The sequence below is a fragment of the Bison bison genome, unplaced genomic scaffold, assembly GCF_000754665.1.
Source record: "Bison bison bison isolate TAMUID 2011002044 unplaced genomic scaffold, Bison_UMD1.0 scf7180017864461, whole genome shotgun sequence".
NCBI lineage: Eukaryota > Metazoa > Chordata > Mammalia > Artiodactyla > Bovidae > Bison > Bison bison.
The window spans coordinates 9,786,142-9,802,541 of NW_011495023.1; positions in this window are offsets into that span (position 1 = coordinate 9,786,142).

The window sequence follows — 16,400 nt, forward strand, 5'->3', positions numbered from 1 at the left end:
GTACTCTGCATATAAATTAAATAAGCAGGGTGACAATACACAGCCTTGACGTACTCCTTTTCCTATTTGGAACCAGTCTGTTGTTCCATGTCTAGTTCTAACTGTTGCTTCCTGACCTGCATATAGTTTAACCATTTCCAATTTGCCTTGATTCATGGACCTAACATTCCAGGTTCCTATGCAATATTGTCCTTTACCTCATTGGACTTTACTTCCATCACCAGTCACATCCACTCCATCACCAGTCACATCCACACCTGGTGTTGTTTTTGCTTTAGCTCCATCTGTTCATTCTTCCTGGAGTTATTTCTCCACTGATGTCCAGTAGCATATTGGGTAGGCACCAACCTACCTGGGGAGTTCATCTTTTGTCTTTTTATACTGTTCATGAATGATTTAGTATGGTCAAAGAAAGATTATCATTAAGAAGGGGGATGAATGATTAATACCATGCATGATAACTTAAATAAATCTCACATAATGGCAGATGAAAGAAGTCAGTAAAAAATAAGTCAAATAATATCAATTTATTTACGTAAAATTCAAACATACAGTGCTGTAAGTCAGAAGAGCAATCATCTTGGGGAGGAAAAAAACAGTAGTTAATGGAACAGGACCCCTGGGATATATATTTTTTAACTTGAATAGTGGTTTAATGGTGATTTTTCTCTGTGCTGGGGCTTCCCTGGTGGCTCAGCGGTAAAGAACCCGCCTGCTGATACAGGAGATGCAAGTTTGATCCCTGGGTCAGGAAGACGCCCTGGATAAGGGAAATGGCAATCCTCTCCAGTATTCTCCTGGGAAATCCCATGAACAGAGGAGTCTGGTGGGCTTTGCAACCCCATGGGGTTGCAAAAACAAATTAGACATATCTTAGTAACTGGCAAATCCCATAGACGGAGGAGCCTGGTGGGCTGCAGTCCATGGGGTCGCTAGGAGTCGGACATGACTGAGTGACTTCACTTTCACTTTTCACTTTCATGCATGGGAGAAGGAAATGGCAACCCACTCCAGTGTTCTTGCCTGGAGAATCCCAGGGACAGGGGAGCCTGGTGGGCTGCCGTCTCTGGGGTCACACAGAGTCGAACACGACTGAAGTGACTTAGCAGCAGCAGTAACTAAACAACAATCTCTGTGCTGAGTTGTTAAGCTGTACACTTAAGAGTTTTGCACTTTATTATTTTTATGTTTTTATTTAAAATCTATTTACAATATTAACTTAAGTGAAAAGTGAAAGTGAAAGTCGCTCAGTTATGTCTGACTCTTTGTGGCCTCATGGGCTATACAGTCCATGGAATTCTCCAGGCCAGAATACTGGAGCAGGTAGCTGTTCCCTTCTCCAGGCAATCTTCCCAACCCAGGGATCAGACCCAGGTCTCCCACATTGCAGGCGGATTCTTTACCAGCTGAGCCATAAGGGAAGACCAAGAATACAGGAGTGGGTAGCCTATACCTTCTCCAGCAGATCTTCTAGACCCAGGAATCGAACTGGGGTCTTCTGCATTGCAGGTGGATTCTTTACCAACTGAGCTGTGAGGGAAGCCCATTAACTTAAGTACATAATGTATAAAAATCTACTTTCTTGATTAGATTTAGCTGTTTTCACTAAAACCTCACACCCACATTTATTCCCAGGCTCTTCTGTACCTTCACAGGGTGTTGGACAATTTCCTCCACTAAAGGGAAACCAAACTGAAGACTCACTGTCAGACCATCCTAGATGTTCTCTGGATGACTTTCTAAACAGTCAGCTTTGCTTAATGCATAAGTTCTATATAACATGTGTTACCACTTACTGGGTGGTCTGAGTCCATATTCAGCTGTCCGAAAAAGATCTTCTGGTCCTTTTTCAGGATTTTGGTGTTTTGACTACACCATGTGACTTTAAGTTATCAGTGAGGAATTATTCTTTCCTGCTTTAATATCTGAAATCTATTTGTAAATCATCTAAAAAAATCTTGAGTGTTGTATTATACTTAATGTTGCTCCTGCCATTCACTAACAAGGCCTAAGGAATCTGTTTGTCTCCCATCTTTGACTATTTCTCTCCTGTCAGCTTTTATTTCTCCCTCTGCTATCCCAGCTTGTTAGACTGAATGCCTTCCCTCTTCCCAAATCCAGAATGTTGAGTGAGAGTGCACTTCTGCATGCATGTGTGTGTGTTTGTGTGTGTCTATGTGTCCGTGTGCACACATAGCGATGTGTGCTTCTGGGCAGTCAAAATTTCTCCTACAGTAGAGATTCTAATATCCTTGAGTTTCTTTCTTGTTTTGGGCTATCTGGTTTGTCTAGTCAAGGCTATGGTTTTTCCTGTGGTCATGTATGGATGTGAGATTTGGACTATGAAGAAGGTTGAGCGCCGAAGAATTGATGCTTTTGAACTGTGGTGTTGGAGAAGACTCTTGAGAGTCCCTTGGACTGCAAGGAGATCCAACCAGTCCATTCTGAAGGAGATCAGCCCTGGGATTTCTTCGGAGGGATTGATGCTAAGGCTGAAACTCCAGTACTTTGGCCACCTCATGCGAAGAGTTGACTCATTGGAAAAGACTCTGATGCTGGGAGGAATTGGGGGCAGGAGGAGAAGGGGACAACAGAGGATGAGATGGCTGGATGGCATCACTGACTCAATGGACGTGAGTCTGAGTGAACTGCAGGAGTTGGTGATGGACAGGGAGGCCTGGCGTGCTGCGATTCATGGGGTCGCAAAGAGTCGGATACGACTGAGCGACTGATCTGATCTAATTATTAGAAATTGTTAGTTTCTGCTTTTATGGAAGGAACCACTCCCATTTAAGCATACAATTTTTCTATTTATGTTAGTTTTTGTCTGGTTTGTTTGGATAAAACATTTAGTCTGTTTTACACACATACATGTGTGTATGTATATGTGCATGTGTTTTATTGCTTCAAAGATTCATCTATCCTAGAGGACAAAGACAGGTTTAACAGATGTCTGTTTGTTTTAATTCTCTGTCTGTAAAAGCTATATTCAACAAAGACTTAAATTGGTGATTCTGTGTGTAGAAATAAATTCTACGCAATTTGCATAAAATGATGATAGCTTTCAAAGTACTCTTCAAATTTTGCATAGGTGTGAATATGCAACCCCAAATTAGTTCTATTCTAGAGCACCAGTCCCCAATCTTTTGGGTACCTGGGACTGGTTTCATGGAAGACAATCTTTCCACAAACAGGGGGTGGGGGATGGGGGGGGCGGTTCAGGATGAATCAAGCACACTACCTTCATTGTGCACTTTTTCTCTATTATTATTATTATTATGACATAATAATAATAATATTATTATTATTATAACTCGAAGGTTGAGGATCCCTGTTCTAGAGCAAAGGGAAGAGGGAAAGTGTTGGAAGGAGAGCATTCTAGAGATGGCTATATTTTCAACTCCTTCCAAGGGCAGCAAGTATATTTCAAGAAATCACTTGCATAATCTGTTCTTATAATTTGGTGCCTTCTTTTGGCTTTAATATTTCTGAGAAATGCCATGTATGCAGGCTTGGGGTAAAAGAAGTAAAGGCTTTTAATGAAGTGATAATGATTGACTTGTTCTTATTTAGACATGCAAATCAACACAACAAGATTCACTGACAGTCAGCCAGCTAAGGAGCCGGGCTTTTTTGGAAAAAATGTTTGAGGCTCCAGAAGAGCAGCCAAAGGTAGCTTATTCATTGGGAGTATCCCCTTTGTGTTGGATTCCGTTTCTTCTAGTTTTTAAAAGCTCTCTCTTGTTGAGGATTCTTTTTCACATGAGTATGTCTCAATACAGACTCAATACAGATACTAGAATCCCAGTTTTAAACAGCAAACTCTGTAGCACAGACAGAAAACAAAATGAGGTACAAACAGGCTATCATCCTCAGTTAATTCATGGGCCTTTTGTGCAAAGTGATCTGATCTGATCTACTTTTTTATTTAAAGAGAGAGCTTCCGAGAGCTCAGATGGGCCCTGTTTTGTGTATCTGAGTTAAGCACCTGCCCCAGTTCCCAGGGTTTGATCTATAGGACCTGCATTTTTGCAACAGGTATCAGGTACATTTGGGTGTAATAAGATATGCCCTGGGGTCCTTTCTCTGATCTTTCCTCCCTTTTATTCTCACATTCTCTGACTTTTTCTCCTGAGTTTCATTTAGAACAAGAATTGATCCTATGTGCCCAGCCAGGGTGAGGGTTTGTCTGCAAAGCTGAGCTGTTCTTATGGTGACTTCCTTTGGCTTCAATATTTCTAATATTTCAGTAGAAATTGGCTTGAAATTGACCGGAAAAACCATGTCTCAACTCCCTCCTTTTTGGTAGAAGAGGACTATCTACATTTGTTGTTGTCCAGTCACTCAGTTGTGTCTGACTCTTTGCAACCCCCTAGACTGGAGCATGCCAGACCTCCCTGTCCATCACCATCTCCCGGAGCTTGCTACAATTCAAATCTATTGGGTCAGTGATGCCATCCAACCATCTCGTCCTCTGTCATCCCTTTCTCCTCCTGTCTTCAATCTTCCCCAGGATGACAGTCTTTTCCAATGAGTCAGCTCTTTGCATCAGGTGGCTGAAGTATTGGAGCTTCAGCTTCAGCATCAGTCCTTCTAATGAATATTAAGGATTTATTTCCTTTAGGATTGACTGATCTCCTTGCAGTCCAAGGTACTCTCAAGACTCTTCCCCAACACCACAGTTCAAAAGCATCAACTCTTCAGTGTTCAGCCTTCTTTGTGGTTCAACTCTCACATCCGTACATGACTACTGGAAAAAACCATAGTTTTGACTAGACGGAACTTTGTTGGCAAAGTAATGCCTCTGAATACTGTTGACTTAAAAAAAATGCAAAACATGAGAGCTGCAAGTTAAATTTTATTTGGGGCAAAATAAGGACTAAAAATGAGGACTAAAGCTCCTGGACACAGCACCTCAGATGGCCCTGAGAAACCGCTCCAAAGTGGTGGTGGGGAAGGACAGTATATATATGATTTTGGTGAAGGAAGAGTGCATGCAATCACACACATATTTTTTCAGAAAGTTTCTGCTAGTCTCACAAAGATTTCTGCTGATCACAGGAAACAGTCATCACCAAGAAAGATTTTTGTGCTTTTCTAGGTATGAGGAGATACAGGAATTGGGCTCATCAATTGGCTACTGAGACTATCTAACCATCTGAAGACCTGTTCTTCAAGTCTTTCCTGAGGCACAGAGTGCCTCATTTCTGCTCTGCCATGAACTCCTTTCAGCAGGTGTTGAAGGTCAGCAGCTGCAGCAGCACATGACTTAATCCTTGTAGAGGTAGACGGCAAGCAGCCTTGGCAAGTGCCAGTTTGCAGTTGACAGCACTGATCATGGGTCTGGAACCACAGAAATGGTCCATGAACTGTTACACCCTTAGCCTCTCCAAGCTCAGCTCTTGGGATTAACCCAAGGTGGAGGCCTGCCAAGGCACCCTCTCTTGTTTATCTGTAGTTTGTGACCTGCTTCTTCCTGGTCACCAACTCACCTCCATTACACGCCCCTTTATCTCTACCCTAAATCCAAAGTGCTTATGTGTTCCAGAATATTCTCTACACCCCTCCACCCCAATTCCTTCAATATTCATTTATTTCTGTCCCTTCTCTTATGATAAGAAATATGAGTGAATTAATATAATGCACAGGGTTGGAAAATAAAGAATCTGGGACAAAAATTCAGGCCTTCTTCTCTTAAGTCAGCAGACTTCTTTTTTATTATTTCTACATAATTCTGAATACCGCTTTTTTCATCATACCCTCGACATGAATATATAACTGCTCCCATTCCCATGTTTGTTGTATGCTCTGTACTGGACCATAATTCATTTTCACAATAAGAAAACTGTGAACTTATTCTATAAATGTTTTACATCATCTTTCCGTTGTAAAACAGTTTGTGTTCTAGTTGGAGAAAAGTCATCAAAAGTTGGTCCAGCTGGATCTCATATGGTCTTAACACTTACGGAAAGTGAAAGTCACTCAGACCTGTCCGACTCTTTGCTACCCATTATCTATACAGTCTGTGCAATTCTCCAGGTCAGAACACTTCAGTAGGTAGCTGCTCCCTTCTCCAGGGTATCTTCCCAACCCAGGGATCGAACCTGGGTCCCCTGCATTGCAGGCAGATTCTTTACCAGCTGAGCTACCATGGAAACCCAAACACTTCCTACCTTTACCAAAACTTCGCCACTATCAAGAGGAACCAAGCTTGAAATTAAGAAATCAGCCAGATGTTCAGAAAAGCTGTGCAACTAGATAAACCTGGAAGTATGAGGACACTGTAATTGGGTGGAAGGGGGAGCTTTTCTTGAATTTTAAGTCTAGAATTCAGTCACCCTAGTCTCAAGTATCTTGCAGTGTCTTGGGGACAGTAGGTTATCATGACCAGACCAGCGGGAGAGTTTGCTGCATGAGCTCATGTAGAAAAAACAGCTTCAGGATTCTGCAGACATTTATGAGGCTTACTGTGCTTCAGTTCTTGTTTAATGGCAAGTCCCTACTTGGGCAGTGGAGTCCCACTGATTTACTACTTATCAGGAATACATTACAATTGAGAACTTGGATTTTTCATGGTTTTCTTGGTGTCAGCATAAATAAACTTAGCTAATAGGGCTATATGTCTCGTTGCCTTTTAGACTGACTGTAAGGAAAAAGCTTCCGGCTTGTGAGGACTAGCAGCAAGATGAGAGGACTGAACCAATTTACCTGAAAGTATTTGTCATCTCAAGGGTTTTGGGGTGTAGATGTCAAACGCTGCAAGCTATCAGCACTTCATAACTCCTATTTTGAGCTTATATGTTTTATTTTTCCATCTAATGTTACTAATGGGGCTTCCCAGGTGGCTCAGTGGTAAAGAATTCACCTGCCAATCCAGGAGACACAGGTTTGACCCTGGGTCGGGAAGATCCCCTGGGTAAGGAAATAGCAACCCACTCCAGTATTCTTGTCTGGGAAATCCCATGGACAGAGGAGCCTGGTGGGCTACAGACCATGGGGTCGCAAAAGAGTCCACCATGACTTAGTGAATGAGCACACACACACAATATTGTTAATGAGGAAGTCATTACCCCTGGGGAGTGGCAGGTCATTCTTGATGAATTAAGGAGGCAGAGATGCCCACTCTCCCAGAGAGGCTACCCAGGACCATCTCCATCTCTGTATGGTTCGCTTGATGGAACCTAGAGTGATGCCCTCACAAGCTTTGAGGGAAAGGTCACAATTCTGCAATTACTGAGAAGGAAAGTGGAAGGCCATTTCTAGATCTTCATCCAGAGCAATTTCTTGGCTCCAATTCCCCCATTTCATTTGCAGAAAAAGCTTTTTGGTATTAGTTAACATTCAAGGAATAGTTTCATGTTTTACAACGGCAAAAGGGTCATTATTTCTATCAGTGTGCTGGAGGTTATTTTGAGTCTGACGATGGAGGGCCTATTTCAATAAAATCAGCCTGAGTCTCCCAGCAGGATCCTCAAACCATGGCAATTCAACGGGAGAGCCTACATGGGCTCCTGTGATACTGAACCAGGGCTGAATTTCCATTTAATCATGCTCAAGAAATCAAAAGACACTTTGGGATTAAATGGCAGACCTTTTAACTAGGAAATCCTCAGCCAAAATGGTCAATTAGCATTTAAACTGCAGAACTGCCTTAGTAAGAGGGAATGAGTCACTGAAGAAATAAAATACCTTCCTTAATAGTTAAAAAGGTAAACTAGAAACTTGGAGTTATTGTGAAATATGCATTCTCTTCTAAAACAGGGGAAGTATTACAGGGCTCTTCTTGCAAAGGGGAATAAAACAAGACCTGAATTATTTACTTATCCTCCTGCTTTTAGCTTTAATTGGCAAAATTGGCTCAAGTGAATGATATTTGAAGCCACCATCTAATTATATATTTTTGCATCACGTTCAGCAAATGACTCAACAACTCAGTTTTTCTGTCTTAAAATTGATTTTTTAAAAGAAGTTCTTTTATGTACTGGAAAATAAAAATAATACATTGTATTTAGAAATGCCCTCGATTCAATTCATAAAATTTTTGGCCCATTGAAATCTCCTTCCCAATCTTCTAGTATGCACCTCAGGGGCTTGGAGGCCAAGTAGAGTAAGAATTGACTTAGGGGGAAAAAACACACACACATTTCTGTCATGACTGCATATAAGGTAAACTTAAAAATGTCCAGAAATGGAGTTGAAAATGTTTCTTAAACAATTGCTTAGAATCACCTGTAAATAACCATCTAATTTTCAGTTTCTGCTCTCATCAAAATTACTGAATATGTAAATTTCAAATGTTGGTTCTCCACCAACATTTAACAATATTATTATTGTTATGTATTTGTATGTTGTGGTTGTTGTTCAGTCACTAAGTCATGTCCAACTTTTTGTGACCCCATGGACTGCAGCACACCAGGCTCCTCCGTCCTCCACTATCTCCCGGAGTTTGCTCAAATTCATGTCCATTGTATCAGTGATGCTATCTAGCCATTTCATCCTCTGCCACTCCCATCTCCTATTGCCTTTGGCCTTTCCCTGTATCAGTCTACTCAGTTTTAAAAAATTAAAATGGTAAAGTAAACTAGACTGTAGTTGTCCTTTGCAATGATCTTCTCCCTGTCAGGCCCTCCCCATTGCACCCCAGATTCCATTGCACTGGGATTCCATGACATGTCACCCTCGGTGCAGACAAACTATTGTGGACTGGAAGGGATCTGACCAGTTCTTACTCTGGTAGCTGTGTTTTCAAAATGGCTGATACATTTAGGAAATTATCGGTGTGTGGTTGGATGTTCACACAGATTGATTGAGGATGCATTTAAAGGTAGGAGGCAGCAACTGGTAAATATCCGCAGATGACCACTGAGGAATTCTTCATAAACTCATGCAGACTAAGAGTGATGGGTTTATATGTGACACTTCTAGGTACTATTTTTATTTTTAAAGAAAGTAGAACAGGAATGAAATTGGTGGTGGAGACGTGTTTGGCTTTATAGTTCTTTGCTTTTTCTTAAGGAGACTGTAAGAATACTACCCAAACAGAGAAACTGGTTTTAGTTAAAGCTTCAGAACCTGTTTTAATCTGTTGTGAGCATGATAAATATTAAACCAGTCATCTACTTTGATAAAAATATTATTTTAAAAATGTCTGTTACTGAAGACAAGTTTAGAAATTGATACAAGAAATCCTGTTTCCATTGACAGTGCCCATAGTCCCAGGCAGTTATAACCTGGAAACTAAAGTCATCATTATTCAGATCTGCAGCATGTTTTCTCTGCTACTTAGATCCAAGAGGTATTGATTTTTTTCCTGATTTACGCCCAGAGTTTTTTTGGATTTGCTTTGATTCCTCCTTTGTGTTCCCATTGTAACTGTATTCACTTTATTTTATGGAATGTTTCAGTAGCTTCACATATTCTTGTCTTTCTCTTATCCACGGTGTTGTCATCAATATTATTCCTTTGAAACAATAAATCTATCCTTTTGCTCTCTTGTGCAAAAGGATTTGTGACCCTCAATTGCCTCGGAATTAAATGCAAACTTCTGGATTCCACAAATATACATTAACATACAATATTTATTTTTCTCTTTCTGACTTACTTCACTCTGACTCTGGGTCCGTCCACATCTCTACAGATGACATAATTTTATTCCTTTTTACCTGGCTGAGTAATATTTCATTGCATATATGTACCACATCTTTTTTATCCATTTCTCTGTTGATGGATATTTAGGCTGCTTCCATGTCCTAGCTACTGTAAATAGTACGAACATTGAAGTATTTTGTGAAATATGTGAAAAAATAATATGTAATATGTGAAAATAATATGTATGTATATAAGTAATATGTGAAAAACACATATATTTTTGAATTATGGAAGTCCAAAAGGGAGGTGATATATGTGTAAGTATGGCTGGCTGATTCTGCTGTACAGAAGATAACACAACATTGTAAATCAACTATACTCCAATGAAAATTAATTTTAAAAAAAGATTGCAATCTTCTTCCCTAGCAATCATTCAAGTTGCTCCTCAATTTGGCTGCATCTTTCAAGGGTTTAGTTGCTACTCACTAACTATCCCACTCAGTTCTGCATCATGACAATACATTTGTTTCAATGAAATATCCTGCCCCACAATCTCTGAGGCCCCAAATACCTTATAATTTTCAAGAGCTAGCCAGGAATCCCACTTCTCTAAGATATCCGCATCTTTCTCCTCATATCTATCCTAACAATGTAACCCTTGTTTTTGTTTCACTCTTGACCATTTTTTAGCTTTTTAATAAACATTTTTAGTTGAAAAATGTTTTACACTCAGTAAAATGCAAAGTTTTTAGGAATACAGTTCAATCTGTTCAAACAAATGCATACAAATGTGGAATTCACATCTTTACACAGAGTAGTTTGTTCGTTTTCTGTTTTACTTATTTCCTCTATCTCATTCCTTCTAATTGCTTTAGTGTATATTTTTCAATTTTTTTATCTTAAGATACAAACTGAGACCTTTGTTTAAGACTTTCTCGTTGCCTAACATGTGCACTTAATGATACATGCATTGTTATAAATATCACTGTAGCTGAATCCTCCACATTTTAATATGCTGCATTTTTATTTTCCTTCAGTTTAAATACACTTCTGATTTCCCTTGTAACTTCATTTTTTGGTCCCTGGGTTGTTTAAAAATGTGATTTTTAATTTTCCCATATTTGCGGCATTCAGCAAATATCTTTCTGTTTTCAATTTCTACTTTAATTCCACTGTGGTCAGAAAAAGAAGTCTGTACCATTTCACTAATGTTAACTTAATGAGATTTCTTTTTGCGTCCTGTCACATGGATCATTTGTTGAATATTCCACGTGTACTTAAAAAGAATGTGTGTTCTGTTGCTTCAGTGAAAAGTCAATCAGGTCCAATTATTGAGAGGGTTAATCAGATCCTATATTGTGCTGCCTTTCCTTTGAGATACTTTGGTGTACTTTTTTCATTAATAATTAAGATTTGTTGTTGTTTAGTTACTAAGTCATGTCCGACTCTTTTGCAACTCCATGGACTGTAGTCCGCCAGGCTACTCTGCTCATGGAGTTCTCCAGGCAAGAATACTGGAGTGGTTTGCCATTTCCTTCTCCAGGGATCTTCCTGATCTAGGGATTAAACCCGAGTCTCTTGCATTGGCAGGCAGATTCTTTACCACTGAGCCACAAGGGAAGGCCAATAATTAAGATAGAAGATTTAATATCTCCAAGTATCATTAGAAGATTTGTCTATGTGTCCTTTAATTCTCTCAGTTTTCACATTACATATTTTGATTTTTTTTTTTAAACGAAGTGCATGCATATGCCTCTCTGTGGAACTGACGTTTCTATCGTTATGAAGTGTCTTCTTTATTTGGAATAATACTTCATGCTCAGTAACATATGTTTTCTAACCCCTCCAGCTTTCTTACAATTAATGTTTACAAGGTACATCTTAATTGATCATTCTACTTTTGACTTGGTCATGTCCTTATATTTAAAACAAAACTCTTTGTTAAAAACATATAGTAGGGTCTTGATTTTTGTTTTTTCCAGTCTGACAATCTCTACTCTAAATTGGAATTTTTCATCCATTTTCATTTAAAATACTTGTTAATGAAACTGGGTTTACTTCCATTAGCTTATCACTTTTTCCCTCTAATTTTTCCATCTCTCTTTGTTTTCTTTTTCTTTTTTTTTTTCATTGCTGCATTTGGATTAACAAATATCTTTTTTGTTATCTTTTGTTTGGATTCTGTTTTACCTTGACTGTTGTCTCATTAGCTGTACATGTTTGCTTTAGTTTTAAGAGTTGCTGTATATTTTGTAAAATGCAATTAACTTATCAAAGTCAACATTGTACAACAGTATATTACATACCACTTCACATATAAGGTGATACACTCATGTATGCGTGCTAAATCGCTTTAGTCATGTCTGACTTTTTGCGACCCACGGACTGTAGCCCACCAGGCTCCTCTGTCCTTGGGATTCTCCAGGCAAGAATACTGGAGTGGGTTGCCACACCCTCCTCCAAGGCTCTTCCCGACCCAGGGATTGAACCCGCATCTACTGTGGCTCCTGCATAGCAGGAGGATTCTTTACCACTGAGCCACGAGGAAGCCTGATACAATCATAGCAACATACCTTTACAACTCCTCACCTTCTTCATGTCATTATTATTACATAATTTATTTCTGCGTCTGGTATAAACTCCATAATACATTGATATTATTTCATTTTAAATACAGCTGTCCCCTGCCACCTTATCTGCAGTTTCACTTTACATGGTTTCAGTTACCCAAGGTCAACCATGGTCCAAAAATATTAGATGGAAAATTCCAGAAACAAGTCATAAAATTTAAGTTTACATGTGGCTATTTGAGTAACATCATGAAATTGCACACAGCCTGCTCTCTCCTGCCTGGCATGGGGATAACCCCTGCATCCACAGAGCATACACTACCTGCCCATTAATTACTTAGTGGTCTTCTTGGTTAGATTGGCTGTTGCAGTAATGTGGACAGTTTGTGTTCAAATGATCTTATCTTACTTAATATTGGCCCCAAAGCATAAGAAGAGTGATCTGGCAACCCAGACATGCCAAAGAGAAGCTGTAAAGTGTTTACTTAAGTGAAAAGGTGAAAGTTCTCAACTTATTAAAAAAAAAAAATCATATGCTAAGATTGCTAAGATTCATGTAATAAGCATGAATCCTCTATCCATGAAATTGTAAAGAAGGGAAAAGAAATTGATGGTAGTTCTGCTTTTTACCCTAAACTGCTGAAGTTAACACCACAATGCATGGTAAGTGCTTAGCTGAAATGCAAATGGAATTAAATTTGTATAATAACATATGCTGAGAGAGAGTGTATTCACATAACTTTTATTACAGTATGTTATTTTAATTGTTCTATTTTGTTAGCTATTGTTAATCTAGTACTATGTATAATTTATAAATTAAACTTTGTAATAGCTATGTATGTCATATCTCAGTTGGTAAAGAATTCACCTGTAATGCAGGAAACCCTGGTTGGATTCCTGAGCTGGGAAGCTCTCCTGGACAAGGGATAGGCTACCCACTCCAGTATTCTTGGGCTTCCCTTGTGGCTCAGCTGGTAAAGAATCCCCCTGTAATGTGGGAGACCTGGGTGCGATCCCTGGGTTGGGAAGGTCCCCTGGAGAAGGGAATGGCTGCCCACTCCAGTATTCTAGCCTAGGGAATTCCAACAACTACATAGTCTATGGGGTTGCAAAGAGTCAGACAGGACTGATCTACTTTTACTTTCATGTACGTGTGTATAGGAAAAAGCACAATATACTGAGGTTTCTAGCCTTCAATCCAGGCACCCACAGCGGGCGTCTTGAAACATATTCCCCACAGACAAGGGGAGACTACTGTATTCCACTTTTTAATACATTTTTTAAAGGGAAAATGTCTTTTCTGTTTATCCACATATTTCCCATTTCCATTGCTTTCATTTCTACGTGTAAGCCAAATTTCCATCTGGCACTGTTCTACTTCAGCCTGAAGAACCTGACTTGACATTTCTTTCAGAGCAGGTCTGCGGTGACAAATTCCTCTAGCTTTTGTTTATTTTAAAATGTCTTTATTTCAACTTCATTTTTGAAGAAAGTTCACTGCTTACAGAATTCTAGCTTGACATGTTATTTTTTTCTTTTAGTATTTTAAAGTGTCAGCCCAATGTCTTCTGGCTTGCATTGCTTCTGATGAGAAATACAATCCTTATCCTTTTACTTGCCTTTTTTTCCCCCTCTCTTTGTGACGTATTTATTTTTTCCTATTGCTTTTTAAGATTTTTCTTTTTATCATTATTTTTAAGCAATTTGACTATGGTATTAATAGTTCTCTAGGTGACTTGTGTGTGTATTTAATCTATTATTGAGTTTTTTGGATCAGTAGTTAATATAATTTGAAGTCATTATTTATTCAAGTATATTTTTCTGCCCCAATTTCTCTCTTTTCTCCTCCTAGGATTCCACTTTTATATATCTGAGAATTGCTATTTTCCCATGTGTCACTGACACTGTGTTCATTTAATTTTTCAGCATTTTTATTCCATGTGCTTCACTTTGGATATTCCCTACTGCCATATCTTCAGGTTTTCTGGTATTTTTCCAATACAGTATCCAGTTTACTACAAAGCACAACAAGTGATTATTTAATTTTAGATATTTTATTTTTAGTAGAATTTCCATTAACTGTTTTCCAGTTTCTATTTTTCTGCTGTTATTGTCCTGTCTGTTTCCTTATGCCCATCATTTCTTTTGTCTTTGTTTGCTAATTACAACTTCTCTGTCATCTCTGGATCTGTCTTAATGACTTTTTGGAATAAAATTTCCATGATTATGAATCACATTTTGTTTCTCCTCTGTATATCTAGCAATTAATAATAAAATTTTAGTGGATATTGTGACTGCTACTTTTGTTAAATGTCAAGTTGTTGCTTTTTTTAACTTGGGTATTGGCTTTATTCTGGCAGATATTTAATTTACTATCGTTTCTGCTTCATTTTGCAATGATTTTTAAAGGTGGGGTACATATAAACTAGCTCTTACAGATCTAGAATAGTGTAACTTCGTATCTGAGCTCCAAGATCTCAAACAAATTCCTCAGTTTTTCAGAGCAATCTCTATGTGTTGCGTGTTTTTGTCCAACAACTCAAAAAGATTCCCATGTAGATTTCAATGGTTTGCCCTCAGTACAGTTCCCTCCTGTGGTTTTTCCCTTTCCGACAAATACTAGCCTCCTCAGCAGCCCTGAAATCTGATTTTTGCCATCTTAGTGAGATTACTCTTCCCACTTGGGCATCACATTTCGTTTCCAGAAAGTATCCCAGGTAAAAGGCTGGAGCAATCATGGGGCACACTTCACATGTTTTCATTCTCTGAAGGATCACAGTCCTGCACTGCCTGTGTCTCATTTTTACAGTCGTTTATGGTGGCAGGGTTATTCTGATGTGAGTTACTCTGTCATGATGAGAAGCAGAGGTTGTTCCGATTTTACTTTGCATTGGAATTATGCTTGTATATGCCTCAGCTCTTTTGTGAGACTGAAAGCATCCCAAGGGCAGTCTGTGAATTATTCATTTTTGTTTATCCTGCAGAGCATTGTACACAGCCTGATTATGCTAGCTGTTTAATTTGATGATATCCAATTGGTAAATATTTTGAAAGAGTAATTGAAATGAATGAAATAAATCATCACAGGAATTTTAGGGATCATCTCAAAGACCTTAAAATTCATCACACATACTGATTTTCTGTGACTCATCAGTCTTTATATTCTGCAACAACCATGAAGATACCTGAGTTTCTAATCACCCCCTCTGCTCCCTCCTGATAAAAATCTTTTATTACAATCAGAAAACATGTGAAGGACTAAGAAACACAGAGAAAACAATCACTGACAACTCTTTGGTAGTGTGAGTGTTTATTGGGTGCCAATTGGAACATTTCTTTTCATCTTTGGGTTGCTATGCAGATTGTTATTCTCTACAGTGGTTTAAATCCAGCCGGAATCATCTTTCACAGCCACACAGGCAAAATCAACATTATTGATAACTGTGATAGCTCAGCGGTCAAGAAAACCCTGAAAGAGAAACATGAGAGAATCCCGTGTTCCTTGTAATATGCACTCAATCAAAAATCTGCTGCGTGTGAGCATGGAGATATCCATTTAAGCTAGAAAACTTATTTCATTTTCTCTTTTTTTAAGACTCTTGATCTGGGGACTTCCCTGGTGATCCAGGGGTTAAGAATTTGCCTTGCAATGCAGGGGACAAGGTTTGATTGCTGGTTGGGGAACTAAGATCCCACATGCCTTGGAGCAACTGAGACTATACACCACAACTAGAGAGCCTATGCGCCACAACTACTGAAGCCCAGATGCTCTGGAGCCTGAGCACCGCATCTACTGAGCCCACACGCCACAATTAGAGTCTGCACGCCGCAACAAAGATCCCAAGTGCTGTAACTAAGACCAGATGCAGCCAAGTAAATTAATTAATTGAAGATTATTGTTCTTATCAATAGGGAAGAAGCTCGAAGAAAATATCACAGCTTCATATTACATAATTTCTGTTTTTTCATGATTGAGTTGCTATAAAGCAGTTGCCCTAGTAATGTCAAACAGTTCCACTTAGTTAACTATTTAGATATTTCTTCTCCTGTCCTGTGAGGCTCTCCTTCATCTGCCTGAACACCTGCTACTTGCTGATGCTCATACTTGTGTAACTCCTAAGGACTCTTTTCTCTTTCTTTGTTCCTAAGAATACAAAAAAACCCTTGTAGACGGAGCCTGTTTCTTAGGCACTGCATCTTACCTGGGCCCTCACTTCTGCTTCTTCTGTCGACTCTGGTCAA